The sequence below is a fragment of the Camelus ferus genome, chromosome 15 (assembly GCF_009834535.1).
Source record: "Camelus ferus isolate YT-003-E chromosome 15, BCGSAC_Cfer_1.0, whole genome shotgun sequence".
Taxonomy (NCBI): Eukaryota; Metazoa; Chordata; class Mammalia; order Artiodactyla; family Camelidae; genus Camelus; species Camelus ferus.
The window spans coordinates 19,916,216-19,930,620 of NC_045710.1; the positions used below are offsets into that span (position 1 = coordinate 19,916,216).

Here is a 14,405-nt window from a genome sequence, read left to right on the forward strand (position 1 = left end):
TGGCCATTCTGACTAGCATGAAGTGATACCTCATTGTAGTTTTGGTTTGCATTTCTCTGATAATTAGCAATATTGAGCATCTTTTCATGTGCCTATTGGCCATCTGTATGTTTCAAATGTATTCCATTTTAATGCTAAATGCAACCAGCTAGCCAATGGGCCATCATATTAGCAGATCAAGGCATTTGCTCCCTGCAGACAGGGAGCAAAGTCATTTAAATTCTGTATTTAGAGCATCAAATCTGAATAAGGAGAATTATGGAGATGATTTATCAAAGGATACATTTGCCATAGAAACCTAAGAGCTCAAGTCCTTGGGCCAAGGCCCCTTCTCCCCGAACAGTATTTGGAAAGCTGCTACCAACTTCTGGGTTTTTAGACTTGGGTTTTCCATGCTATAGGCTGAGGAAACCTCTGCCCACTGCCTTTGTTTATTCAGGCTTTCTCCAAATATTTTAACTTTACACACAAATTAATAGTCACATTCTGGTTCCTGCCATCCTGAGATGACCCCCGGGTCAATTTGGCTGAATTTACAGGTGTTTTCAAAGTCTTCAGTTACATGCTTGTTATCTGTTAGTTTACTCCTTCAGCTGACTTATCAGATCCGTGTGTGTGTATGTATGTGTGTGTGTGTGTGTGTGTGTGTGTGTGTGTGTGTGTGTGTGTGTGTGTGTGTGTGTCTTACCCATATAACTCTCAGAAAGCAACCTCATTTCCCACTTCCAGGTTTCTTTGGAAGCCATTACCCCACTTACTGCCAACAAAGGCATTTTTGATCTCTTTCTAAGAAAATCTTTAGTATAACTCTTTTTAGTATACTTTAAAACTTAACAATCTGAATTCAAGCACTTAAGCAGTTTTTCCTGATTTCATATTGTCATAACTTATGAGACTGAGCTAATGATGACAAATACCCAGGAGAGGCTCTCAGTGTAACTCCTCTGGTTTTTAACTGCTGTTAAATAGTCTTATGCAATAAACTCAACATATCTTTAAGATCTCTGATTTGTTTCCAAAGAAGGTGGATACAAATATTTGACTCGTAAGCAAAGAAACAGCTAGTTGGATGCCACCAACCTTCAGAATCAGCCTCAGATCATAAACGCCTTTCCACACCATCTTCCTTTTTTTGCCTTCCCAAACATCTCTCCTGTGTTAGGCATAGTTTGGAGCACTGTAGATGTAACAGTGAAATTATGACACAACAGGTAATTCTTGACCTAATGGGGCTTACATTCCAGTCAAGGGAGACAGACTATTAGAAAAACAAATAAATAAGAAAAATATCAGCACTTGGAAAGTGTTGGTAGAAAACAGAATTGAATAGTGTAATAGATGGGATCATCAGTGAAGGCCTCTCTGAAGAGTGATGTTTAAGCTAAGACCTGACAAGAAGGAGCCAATTATAGGGAAATGAGGGTAAAGACCATTACAGGTGAGGAGGCCTGGGACAAGGCCCCAAAGGAGGAGCAGGCTTGGTGAGCTCAGGAAGAGAAAGAAGGCTGGAGGGTGGCCAGCAAGGAGAAGAGTGGGAATAAGAATAAGTCTTCCATCCAGAGCATGGATGTGGAATGGATGCAGGGACGAATACCTTGATGATTGCCTCATTTTGAGGGACTGTGGAAACTGTAACTGCTTTACCTGGCCTCGCGTTTTTGCTCTATTTTAAAAATACATAATTAGGCAATGTGGGTGTGTAATATGGGTTGGTTCAGTCTCCACAGCATTGTCTCTGGCCAAGCTCATTGTAAGTCTTTTCTAGATTTACCAGGTGATACCATGTTCCAAGTCAAACAAATGACATATGAGAAGTGCAACAGGGCAAGGATGTTAAAAATTCATCACCGTGCCCCTCCATATCTCAGAGGTCACAGGTGTTTAAAAGCCAAGAGCAGAAGGAGAGGACCCAGGTAAATGATTTCTTATGAATTGTTGTATTAACCTTGACAAACTCACCCTTTTGGAAGGATAGAGGTGTCAGGATACTGGGTCTCAAAATGTTTCTTCCAGCTCAGTGATACTAAGGAAAGGATAAATCAGGCCTCAAAATGTATGCTGGCCCTGAAGTTTGCAGGTTCATAAACTGATTGGTCTCAGTTCATTTGGAAAAGAGCTGGCTCTGGGGAAATTAATTCACATTAATCAGAGTTATAATGGACTAATTAATAGAGTATAATGCCATTTATTCATTACCTATGAGAGTACCAACTAAAATTCATGTTGGTTAGCACACAGTCTTCTCCTGGTAGGAAAATCTATTTAAGAAATCAAATTAAAGTCAGACGGTTAAGTGTTAAATATGGAAGCTGAACAAATCAAGTTGGATGTTTTGAAAGGCTATATTCATTAAACAGTCTTTTTTCATTGCAAGGACATACAGTCCCAGCTGGGCAAATGATCTACTATTCAGCTAGACAGGGAAGGCCAGTGCTGGAGAAACACTGGCAAATTTTTACTTCAAGCCTCTCCTTTTTTCTAGAACTGGGCCACTGATTCTCAAAGGGTGGTCTGAAGGCCACCTACAGTAAATATTCTTCAGGTATTTATTGAAAGTACATTTTTCCAGGCCCCATCTTACACTTTGAAATCAGAATCTATGTTCTTGGGTTGGGAATACTGAATTAAATTATTTCTCCAGGGAACTCTAAGCACACCAATGTTTTGAAAGCCACTGCTAGCTGCTAAGCTATAAAATCTTTGGCAAGTTAGTTACTTAACTCCTCCAAGCCTTAGAGTATTTGTCTGTTAAAAAAAAAAAAAAAAAGGATAATGATAGGTCTTATCTTCTAGGGCTATTGCAGGGATCAAATGAGTCCAGACATGTAAAGCCCTTAGAACAGTGTCTGGCACCTAGTAAGCCCTCAGTACATGCTTACTGTCATTATTATTACCACCATTATTGTCACCATCTTCATTGTCATTATTCAGTCCACCACATTCTAGTTTGCACACAGATTTGATTTTTCTTTAATCAAGCATAGTCAAGTTTATTGGTTACTGTAGGAAGGGAGACCATACCCTTGACAGAGTCTTAGTAGCATCTCCCAGATTGTTTTTCATGGATGACATTTCAGGGTTTCCGTTTCTTAAGGATGGAAAACGTGGCATCAAAGCCACTTCCAAATCATGCAGCAGGATGGATTTATTTTTAGGAAAACTTACAACATCCACAGTGCTTGACTTAAACCTTACTTTTGATCTCAGAGTTTGGCACATCCTTGCCCCTGTCCTGAAGGCCAGGTTGCATCTTACTTTGAGGCTAAAAATTCTCCGTACAGACAACAGCAACACACCTAGTTGTTTAAAGTCACTTCTTTAAATGTTGTCACTTGTGAATTACCCTTACATTTACACTTTCCTTTAAAAAATGAACACCATGTAGACTAGAGTCCTCTTGATTAGCATTGGTTGAGTAATGGTGATTCTTATTAAATCAAGTGGAAACTTGGAGGTACCATGCTGGTACATTTGGAAGTAAGGTACCATATACCATGTTAGGTAACTTGTCAGAGTTTGCAAGTAGAACTAGAAACAGCACCACTCCTATTAACTCTTTCTTCATCTGAATACTTCAGAGTGGGTTATAACTGTTAATTAAGCCTTAAAACCGCCCTATGACATGGATAATTACACTAGTCATTCCTGCAGTTTAGATGGGCACATTATAGAAGGAAAAGGGTAAGTGAAGTTAATTTTTAAGGTTAGGCTGATTCAGCAGTAAAATCATTCAGGGAACTTTTAAGCACTGCAATCTAAATAGTTCTGCAACTGGTTTCCCTAAGTATAACATTTAAAATTGAGTTGTAAAAAAATAAATAAATAAAATAAAATAAAAAAATTAAATTGAGTTGTAATAGTACTGGAAGTTCTAGCCACATCAATCAGACAAGGAAAATAAATAAAAGGTATTCAATTGGAAAAGAAGAAGTTAAACGATTATTCTTTGTAGATGATATGATATTTTATAAAGAAAAGCCTAAAGAGTCCACACAAAAACTATTAGAACTAATAAATGAACTCAGCAAGGTAGCAGGATACAAGAATAATGTACAGAAATCTGTTCCATTTCTTTACACTAACAATGAAACATCATGAAGTAAAAAAAAAAAAAAAAAAAAGCATTTAAAATTGCATTTAAAAAAAACACCTAGGAATACACCTAATCAAGGAGTGAAAGACCTATACACTGAAAACCATAAAATACTGATAAAGGAAATTGAAGATTAAATTTAAAGAAATGGAAAGATAGCCCATGCTATTGCATTGAAAGAATTAATATTGTTAAAATGGTTATACTACACAAAGCAATCTATAGATTTAATGTGATTCCTATCAGATTACCCAGGACATTTTTTACAGAACTAGGACAAATAATCCTAAAATTTATATGGAACCATAAAAGGCCCATAATTGCCAAAGCATTCCTGAGGAAAAAGAACAAAGTTAGAGGCATAACCTACCCAGACTATAGACAATACTACGAAGCTACAGTAATCAAAACAGCATGATATTGGCACAAAAAACAGACATGTAGATCAACAGAACAGAATAAAGAGCCCAGAAAATACCCACACACCTACAGTCAATTAATCTTCAACAAAGAAGGCAAGAGTATACAATGGACAAAAGACAGTCTCTTCAGCAAGTTATGTTGGGAAAGCTGGACAGCTGCATGTAAAATAATGACGTTAGAACACACCTTCACACCATGTACAAAAATAAACTCATAATGGTTTAAAGACTTAAATGTACATGGCGCCATAAAGCTCCTAGGCAAAATATTCTCAGACATAAATCATAGGAATGTTTTCTGAGATCAGTCTCCCAAGGCAAAAGAAACAAAAGCAAAAATAAACAAATGGGACTTAATTAAACTTTAAAGTTTTTAATGAGACAGGAAGGAAGGGGGCAGGGCACAGCCATTCAAGAAATAACTGCAATTAACACTAAGGTGGCAGAAAATTCAACTCTCAGTAGGCCTTGAGGCCCAAGATGCCTGGAGATTTGACTTCCCGTAGACTTTGAGCTTTATTATTATTATTATTACTCATTGTAATATATTAGCATGGTAAATGGCACTCCCATAGGCACCATGACAGTTTTAAGGCTAACCATAAAAGGTCAAAAAGTGGGTGGTGGCCCAATTCCTGGGAATCCCAGCCTTTTCCCAAAGGTAGCTGGAATAATCCTCCCACTTGTTAACATATGAAGTTACCAAGCCTATAAAAATTAACAAACTCCACACCTCATGGCCACTCTCCCTCCTGAGTAAGACGGCCCACACTCTGTCTATGGAGTGTGTAACTACTTTAACTTTAAACTAAGCACCCAATCCCACACCTTGTGGCCCTTCTCTTGCCTTCTGAAATAGCCTGCACTCTATGGTATATGTATCTCTCTAAATAAATCTACCTTTATTCAAAAAAAAAAAAAAAAAAAACCAAAAACTTAAAATGTTTTTGCACAGCAAAGGAAACCATCAACAAAATGAAAAACAACCTACAGAATGGGAGAAAATACTTGCAAGATGCAACAGACAAGGGGTTAATTTCCAAAATATACAAATAGCTCATACAACTCAATTATCAAAGAATCAAACAACCCAATCAAAAAATGGGCAGAAGACCTAAAAAGATGTTTCTCCAAAGAAGCCATACAAATGGCCAACAGATATGAAAAGATCTTCAACATCACTAATTATTAGAGAAATGCAAATCAAAACCACAAAGAGGTATCACCTCACACTGGTCAGAAAGGCTATCATCAAAAAGTCTACAAATAATAAATGTTGGAGGGGTGTAAAGAAAAGGGAACCCTCTTACACTGTTGATTGGAATGTAAATTGGTGAGCCACCATGGAGAACAGTATAGAGGCTTCTTAAAAAAACTAAAAATAGACTTACCATATGTTCTAGCAATTCCACTCCTGGGCATATATCTGGAAAAGACAAAATTTTTAATTCAAAAAGACACATGCTCCCCAATGTTCACAGTGGCACTATTTACAATAGCCAAGACATGGAAACAACCTAAATGTCCATCAACAGATGATTGGTTTAAGAAATGTGATGGATGTATATACATATACACATACATACAATGGAATATTATGCAGTCATTATAAAGAATGAAATAATGCCATTTGCAGCAACATGGATGGACCTAGAGATGATCATACAAGTGAAGTAAGTCAGAGAAAGACAAATACCACTTACATGTGGAATCTAAAAAAACAATACAGATGAATCTATATACAAAATAGAAATAGATTCATGGACATAGAAAACAAGTTTATGGTTACCAAAGGGGAAAGGGAAGAAAAGGAGGGATAAATTAGGAGTATGGATTAACAGATACAAATTACTATACATAAGATAGATAAGCAACAAGGATTTACTGTGTAATGCAGGGAACAATATTTAATATCTTGTAATAACCTATAATGCAAAATAATCTGAAAAATATATATATAAAGCTGAATCACTTGAAACTAACACAATATTGTAAATCAATTATACTTCAATTTTAAAAAGATAAAATAAAATTGAGTTGTTGAAAAATGAGTAAATTTTTGTAAAAACAAAAATTAAGTCTAACCTGGTGAAGAAAAAAGGATGGTTACCCTGGGTTTAGCCATGACTTAGCTACTCTGACTTCTTTTATGTCCAACCTGTTTCCCAGTGCTGGACCACTCCCTTTCTAATCAATGTGGATTCTTCTTCCTCCCTCTCATTTTCACTCACCAGTAAACTGTGAGCCTACACGACTCCCTGGCTTGCAGTGAGGGGAACAGCCTGAGATACTGATCACAAGCATGGCTTAAACAGCTTGCTGACAGAGATCCATGCCTACCAGATCCACAGTGCTCCACTTGGCTCTACCCCATTTCACTCACGTGCTGATTTCTGCTAAACATAGCCCAGTTCCCAGGTCACCAGCTGGCAAGACTCTGAACTATTTTTAGCTGGGTCCAGGACTCAGGGCACTAAATCTGGATAGGTAGCTGAGATTCCATTCTAGCTTTTAAAAATAATAACTTCTATTTTTCTCTCGTTACAATTTACCATGCCTTCATTTTAGACTTTTTTGAAAATATAGCTGGGAAAAAGGTGAGAATATTTAGAACATATAGCAAAAAGAAGAAAATTTAAATTTCCTTTAATTTTAGGATATTGAGGTATAATATGTAATATATATAGCATTATATATATAGTAAATTGTACTAATCATAAATATACATTTTGATATATTATGTAAGTATATACTTGTCTAACCCAAACCTAGATCAAAATAAAGGACATTCCAATACTCCAGAAACTTCTCGCCCCTTCCCAGTCAATATCCCTATGTCCCACATGTAAATCTTATCCTGACTTTTATCATTTTTGATTAGTTTTATCTGTTTTTGAATTTCATATAAATGGAATCATATAGTATATACTTTTTATGTTTTCCATTTTCCATTCATTATAACGTCTGTGATTCATGCATGTTGTCACATGTAACAGTAGATTGGCTTTCTGTCCGTTTTTGTGGAGTAAAATATCATCACGTGAATACAGTTTATATATCAATTCTCCTGTTCAGGGATATTTAGCTTGTTTCCAAATTTTGGTTATTAAAAATAAAACTGTCACAAACATTTTGTTCATGTCTTTTAGTGGCCATATGTACCCATTTCTGTTGGGTATATACCTAGGAGTGGAATTGCTAAGTCAATTTAAGAAATACTTGACAGCCCTAAGGTCATGAAGATATTCTCTTCTTTGGAAGAGAATGTTTTATTTGGAAGCTCTGTTGTTTTACCATTTAAGTTTGTGATTCATCTCAAATTAAGTTTTTGTGTATGGCATGAAATAGAGGTCCAAGCTCATTATTTTTTTTTTCATAAGACTATCCAGGTGCTCCAGAATCATTTACTGAAAAGACCATTCTTCCCCAACCATACATGTGTGAGTCTGTTTCTGGACTCTACACTCTCTTCTATTGGTTCATCTATTCCTGTACTAATGCCACATTATCTTAATTATTGTAGTTTTATATTAAATATTTTAATATTTTAATATAGTAGCATAATTCCTTCTCTTCAAGATTGTCTTATCTATTTTAGATCCTTTGCATTTCCATATACATTTTAGAGACAGCTTGTCAGTTTTAACTACCTTCTCCCATCCCCAAGAGAAAAGTAGTTGAGATTCTGATTGAGTGCATTGAATCTATAGATTAATTTAAAGAGGATTGATTTCTTAATCTCATTTTTCCAATTCATGATCTTAATACAGGGCTCCATTTATGTAGGTCTTCTTTAATTACAGTCTACTTTTTTAAAAAAATTAACAATGGATTACATGTCTCTATGTTATTAAACATCCTTCTACAGCATGCTTTCTAATGCGTCATAGTATTCCACTACATGGAAGCACCATAATTAAACTAATTCCTAATCATTAGGCATTCAATGTTTCACTGTTATGAGAAACCTTGTGATAGTCATCATTGTAGACATATATCAGATCAAATGGACTGACATGTAGAAGAGACTTTTCAGGAAAAGAGTCCAGGGTTTTCTCTCTGTGTGTATGTGTGTGTGTGTTTTGTTCTTTTTTGCTTTCTTTCTTACAGCTCTCAGACATCTATCAAACATACACACACAGAGTATAATACATAGTGGAAGGTATTAAACAAATGCTTCTTCTCATGCTTTAAGTAGTTTAAACATTAATTTACATATCACATGGCTCATGTAAACCTCATTCTATGGAAGAATAGCTGAGATATTTTTTAAAACTAGAAAACATTCTATTCACCCAAGCTACAGGAAAAATTTTGTTTTTAGCTACTACAAAGATGACAAGATGACAAAGATGTGGCATTAAGTCATATTCTTGGACCCTCAAATTCTTCATCTATAAGAAGAATAATGATACTAAAGTTTCTCCAAGCTCCAACAGTCTACTATTTTACTTAATGGATGCCTTTGGTAGAGACAAAAATAGATGAGTTCAAGTAAACAAAACACACTAGAACAAAAAATATATATTTAAAGGAAAATAGAGAATGAAAAAAATACATATGCTCAATATATAAGCTAAATAGGCTCTTCCCATCCAAAATATATTGATAGAAATTGATACACATATATAGGTTCAAATATGTATGGTCAAAATCAACTGTGTACACCATAAATAATTAAGGAGAATGAACCAAAAGTTCGCACATTTGATTAAATGTAGTAAATCACTATGTGGAAAATGGAGAGGTTTGTTAAAAATGCAAATTAAAATGACATTAATGTATCACTACCTATCTTTTAAACTAGCAAAAATAAATAGAAATGACAGCAATCCAGTAATGGCTAAACTACGAAGAAACAAGGTATTTAATGGCTGCATGATATTTTGCTACTCAAAAATATCATTATTTAAGGAGTTTCCTATAGTTGGGCATTTCCGTTGTCACTGGACACATCTTAATGAAGAACCTGAGTGGTCTTCCTGTTCCTACTCTTGTTTTCCCCACCTCCTGAGTGCTTAGGTGGTGCCTCTGTTCTCAGCCCTCCAGGGGCTCCCAGCACACTCAGTATAATCCAGTGTTCCTGATGGGACTCACCCTCTCTGGCCCCTCTCTGCTTCTGACTCCTCCTCTCAACCTCTCTGCCAAGGCTGTTCTTCATCTATGCCAAGCATGCTTCCACCTCAGGACCTTTACACGGTACATCCGTCTGCTAGAAATCACCCCTGGCCAACCTACCCTGAGATATTTGCTCTCACTCTCATTTTATTCAGATTGCTGCTCATTTATCACGTCCTCGTAGATCCTCCCTGACCACCCTCTCTAAAAAAGCATTTTTCCTTATCCTCAACCTTATATCCTCCTTCATGTTTCTCTATGGCCCCTAGTATTACACACACACACACACACACACACTCCATCTCCTAGGAAACCAACCATTCTGCTTCACCCAAGGGGTTCCTGGGCCAAGGCACTCTCAGTGTTAAAACCTAGAAAGTCCCAGGCAAACTGGGATGAACTGATCACCCTCCTCTATCAGAATATAAGCTCAACAAGAAAAAGCTTTACTTTGTCCTCTGCTGTATTCCCAGCACAAAACACAGTGCCTGGCACAGGGTAGGTGCTCAATAGATAGTCACTGAATGAGTGAACATGTGAACAGCTTCCTGTTTCAAACAGCATCATATTTAAACTTTCCCAGCATTCCAGTTCCTCTTTGACTGCCCATCTTAATCACCCTACCCTATTTCCTACCACTCCCTGTGTGCACTCATTTGCCCCAGGCATTCCAAGCTTACACTTTCGCATATGTCACCAGAAATAATCCCTTCACCTGAAGAGCCCTCCAGTAGCTCTTCTACCTGAGTCAATCTCTTTGATATGTTCTGTTTTATTTTTTGAGATCCAGTGCAAAGCAGAGAAGGAATGCAGGGGTCCCTATCAGAATTCCCCAGGGCATTGTTTCAAAATATATTTTTTAAAAAAGAAAAGAAAAAGAAGACACTAATGAACTTATCTACAAACAGAAACAGACTCACAGACATGGTAAACAAACTCATGGCTACCAGAGGGGGAAAGGAGGTGGGAAGGGATAAATTGGGAGTTTCAGATATGCATATACTAACCTCTATATATAAAATAGATTAAAAAAACAAATTTCTTCTGTATAGCACAGGGAACTATATTAAATACCTTGTAATAACCTACAATTAAAAAGAATATGGAAATGAATATATGTATGTGTATGTATGACTGAAACATTATGCTGTACACCAGAAATTGACACATTGTAACTGACTATACTTCAATTAAAAAAAAAAATACATACACATACACACACACACACACACACACACACACACACACACACACACACATTCCTCTACTCCCAATGTTGAGAATTAGATAGGACTTCCTAAGAAGGGGAGAGGAAATCAAACATTGATATTTTCAAAAAGCTCCCTAGATGATTCTGACAACAAACACACAGACACTCTATCTGAAAGATGCTGATCTAAATCCCATAATGCTTCAGAACACAGTTCAAGTCCCTCAGCTGCACCACTTCTCTTGTGGCCTTACCTGACCTCTTCAGAATTCTCAAAAGTTCAGGATCTGTCTGAACCACACTTCTGAGAACTAGTCTGGCAGCCCTGGCATAAAATATGGACAAATCAGGGTTTCATCAGTAGGACTGTTAGTTTGGCCTGGGAAGCCCTCTCAGGTGTGTGGGACAGGCATTCCCCCAGGCCCTGGCTGTAGGTGTGAATGAACCCTCCCTCCCCCTCATTCCTGAAGTCTCTGCCCTGCTGAGAAATCGCCCAACTTCTGCCCACTCTTATCCTGCTGTGAGCAAACTATCCCTGCCATCAAAGCAGACTACTGCCACTGACCCAGCCCAATCCTCTACTCACTCCCCACTTCCTCTCACTACAGTGTCCCAGAGCCGGTCCCACCTAACTAGCCCCAATCTTTATACTGTGCTGCCTGATTGTTCCAGCCAGGGCTTTGGAATCAGACTGACCTGGTGACTCAAGGCAAGCCTAAGCCTTTGAGCCTTCATTCTCACAACTATAAAAGAGAAAATACTTACCTCACAGGACTTTCAGGGGGATTAAATATGATAATATCAGTAAACACTCCCAGTACGTGGTACACTCAGGAACTGCCTACCGGAAGCCTTCTTTCTGACACAGGAGCAATGCTCATCACTTGGGCACGGGGACACTGGCTCTCCCAGCCAGTCTGGATTCTGTCTTCACAGAAACATCACTACTGGAAGTTCCCCAATGTTACCAGAGTTTGGGATTACTCAGTCCCATTCTCTGGGTGGTTTGTTCAAACCTGGACTGGAGTATGAAGGGCCTCTTCTTAGCAACTAGAAAGTCAGTCTTTGAGCTGGTGGCACTGTTAAACGATGTTAGGGCAAAAGAGAAAACTGCTGTGCTGATCATTGACCAGACTGCCCTGGAAGACCAGAAGATGAAAAACAGGCTAAAGATGGAGGTGGGGGTGCGGGGTTTTAGGGATTCCTGTGCAGGAAAGAGAGGTGGATGAAAAAAATAGATTCTCGGACAGCATAACTTTCAAGTAAAAATCAGAGAAGGAGGGGAGGGAGGAGGAGGGGGAGGGAGAGAGGGACAGAGGGTAGAGAGACAGAGGGAGAGAGAGAGAGAGGGAGGGAGGGAGAGACGGAAAGAAGGAGACAGAGGGAGAGAGGAAAGAGAGATAGGTCTGGGCTAAGAATCATAAATTCCAGACTCAAGTCCTAGTTTTGCTACTAACTCAATGCAATTTAACATTCCTAGATCTCAACTTCCTCAACCACAAATCTAGTGAGATCAAAAGCAATTGCATCTTTTTAAAAAAGTTCCCAGCACATACAGATTCACTCCCTTTTTGTCCTTCTGCCCTTGTATTTCCTATCCTTTGGTTTGTAACCAATCCCCTCCTGGCAGCCAAACCCCCAGACATTGGGAACTGTCCTCAGCCCACCACTTTCCGGGATGAGAGATATCAGTGCTTCCTTTACTCTCCACACCACCAGTCTAGCCTTTGTTTCACATCTGGGGCCCACGTCTGCCTGTAAATTAGAACTAGAATTGCTTCATGCCTATTGCTCAGGGTAGTAGAAAACATGATAGATGTGTTCCGCCGCGCCAAATTAGAATCCTCAATGGCTTTTCCCACCAACTTTGTTACACGTAATTGGTGGTTAGAGTCCATATTACCATGGATACTCTTCTACAGTTACATTAAGGATTAAATTGATTTTGCAGATAGATCTGGGAATTTAACCACCACTTGTACCACAGTCTCTGTGGGAAAATATATTCTGTGTTCCAAACAATTGACCTTTGGAGTTGATCCAGTTCCTAAGTTGGGGACAGCCTGTCCCATATTATATTACATTTTGGGTTTCACTTGTGTGTCCTAGAATCAGAGATTTGTTAGAGCTAAAAGAAACTTTGGAGATCATTTATTAATGGACAAATTTTGTAGGGAATGAAGCCAAGGTTCAGAAAGACAGAGTTGTCTACAGTTATTCAGCTACTTTGGCCTCCCATCTGCAAGCCAATGCTTTTCCCACTATCCAAATCATTTTGTGGTCATTTTCCCAAATAACCATTAAACCACTTGAAAGTTGGGAAGATCACGTCTTCTTTAGCACAAAATCAAGCATACTAAATATTTCAAAAATACTGAATCAGTTCATTATTCACTTTGCTTTAGAGGTCTATCTGCTGTAAAATGTCTTCAAATAACAAGCAATATTAGGGCATTTCAATTAAGAATTTATTTGTAGTAGGCTGGATGTGGTTTAAATCTAGATTTGAATAATTCAAAAATATTCTTTAATCAGTGTTTCCTTCATAAATGATCTATTGGTGTTGGATGTCACTCTCACAAATATTTTTCACAGCTCACAGACACATCTGGTTTTAGTTTTAGAAGATACATGCCATTAATTTTAACATGGTCTTAGGGGAGAGCCTCTCATTTTATAACTACATTAGAAAACTTAATAACGTTTTGTTTTATTTACCAAAACCAACTGAAACAGAGACTTATGAAACCATTCAGAGGTAAACCTTCTCCAGTTGAAAAGGTAACATACATAATCTGGATATACTACATGAGGAGAGCCACCATTATTAGAAACAAAGTATTTAAATGGTTTTATTTGAAACAAACTTTCCCATTTGATGTTCTTTTCTTCACCAACAAACATATTTAGTTATTTCTTGACTATCTTTGAATGGGCAGGATGGAAGAGTATTGAAAGAGAAACAATCCATATATGTAGATGATATTGTTTTATTGTAACAAACTGGGAGCGACCTAAATAGACAGCTGGCCCTGTCATCTAACTGCAAGAAAAAGAAAGAAGAGCCACAGATCAACTCTTCAAAAATTAGCCATCCTTTGTGATAACTGCCCACTCAACTTTAATTGCCTTATAGTTAACAGTTCTATACAGCCAGTTAACTCCTTCAATCACTAGGCATTTATTTTGTGATCATTTTATCTGAAGGACATACTAAAGAGTTACCTTAAGAGACAATGCTCCACTGAGAGAGAGTGTGTGTGTGTGTGTGTGTGTGTGTGTGTGTGTTGGGGAAGTTAGAAGTGGGGGAGGGAGAAATTACTGGTCAAGAGCAGGGAAACATGCACTTAGTTACATCTGGCTTTTTAATTTGGGGAGCTAAAATGACTGAGGACACGCCTTATGACTTAGCTGATAACTTTGGTGCTTGGTAATTCCCTCATATGTGTACTGAAATGAAACCAAAACCAAATATTAAGAGAAAATCTTGGCCCTGCCTGGATGTATACCTAGGCCTGGCTCTGCATTGACAGAGGTGGCCTCCTACTGATGCATGTGTCCT

At 37.8% G+C, this 14,405-nt stretch overlaps 1 long non-coding RNA gene across 15 annotated transcripts in view; it reads right to left on the reverse strand.

Annotated features, from left to right (window-relative positions):
- LOC106730263 overlaps window positions 1–14,405 on the reverse strand; it is a 135,283-nt gene that overhangs the window by 115,942 nt on the left and 4,936 nt on the right. For 13 of the 15 annotated variants that reach the window (XR_004326198.1, XR_004326199.1, XR_004326201.1 and 10 more), the window contains exon 3: window positions 5,907–5,941. The exons of the other annotated variants lie outside the window; for them this stretch is intronic. This is a non-coding gene — a long non-coding RNA (uncharacterized LOC106730263). The remainder of the gene's footprint in view (window positions 1–5,906; window positions 5,942–14,405) is intronic. 15 annotated transcript variants of the gene reach the window in all.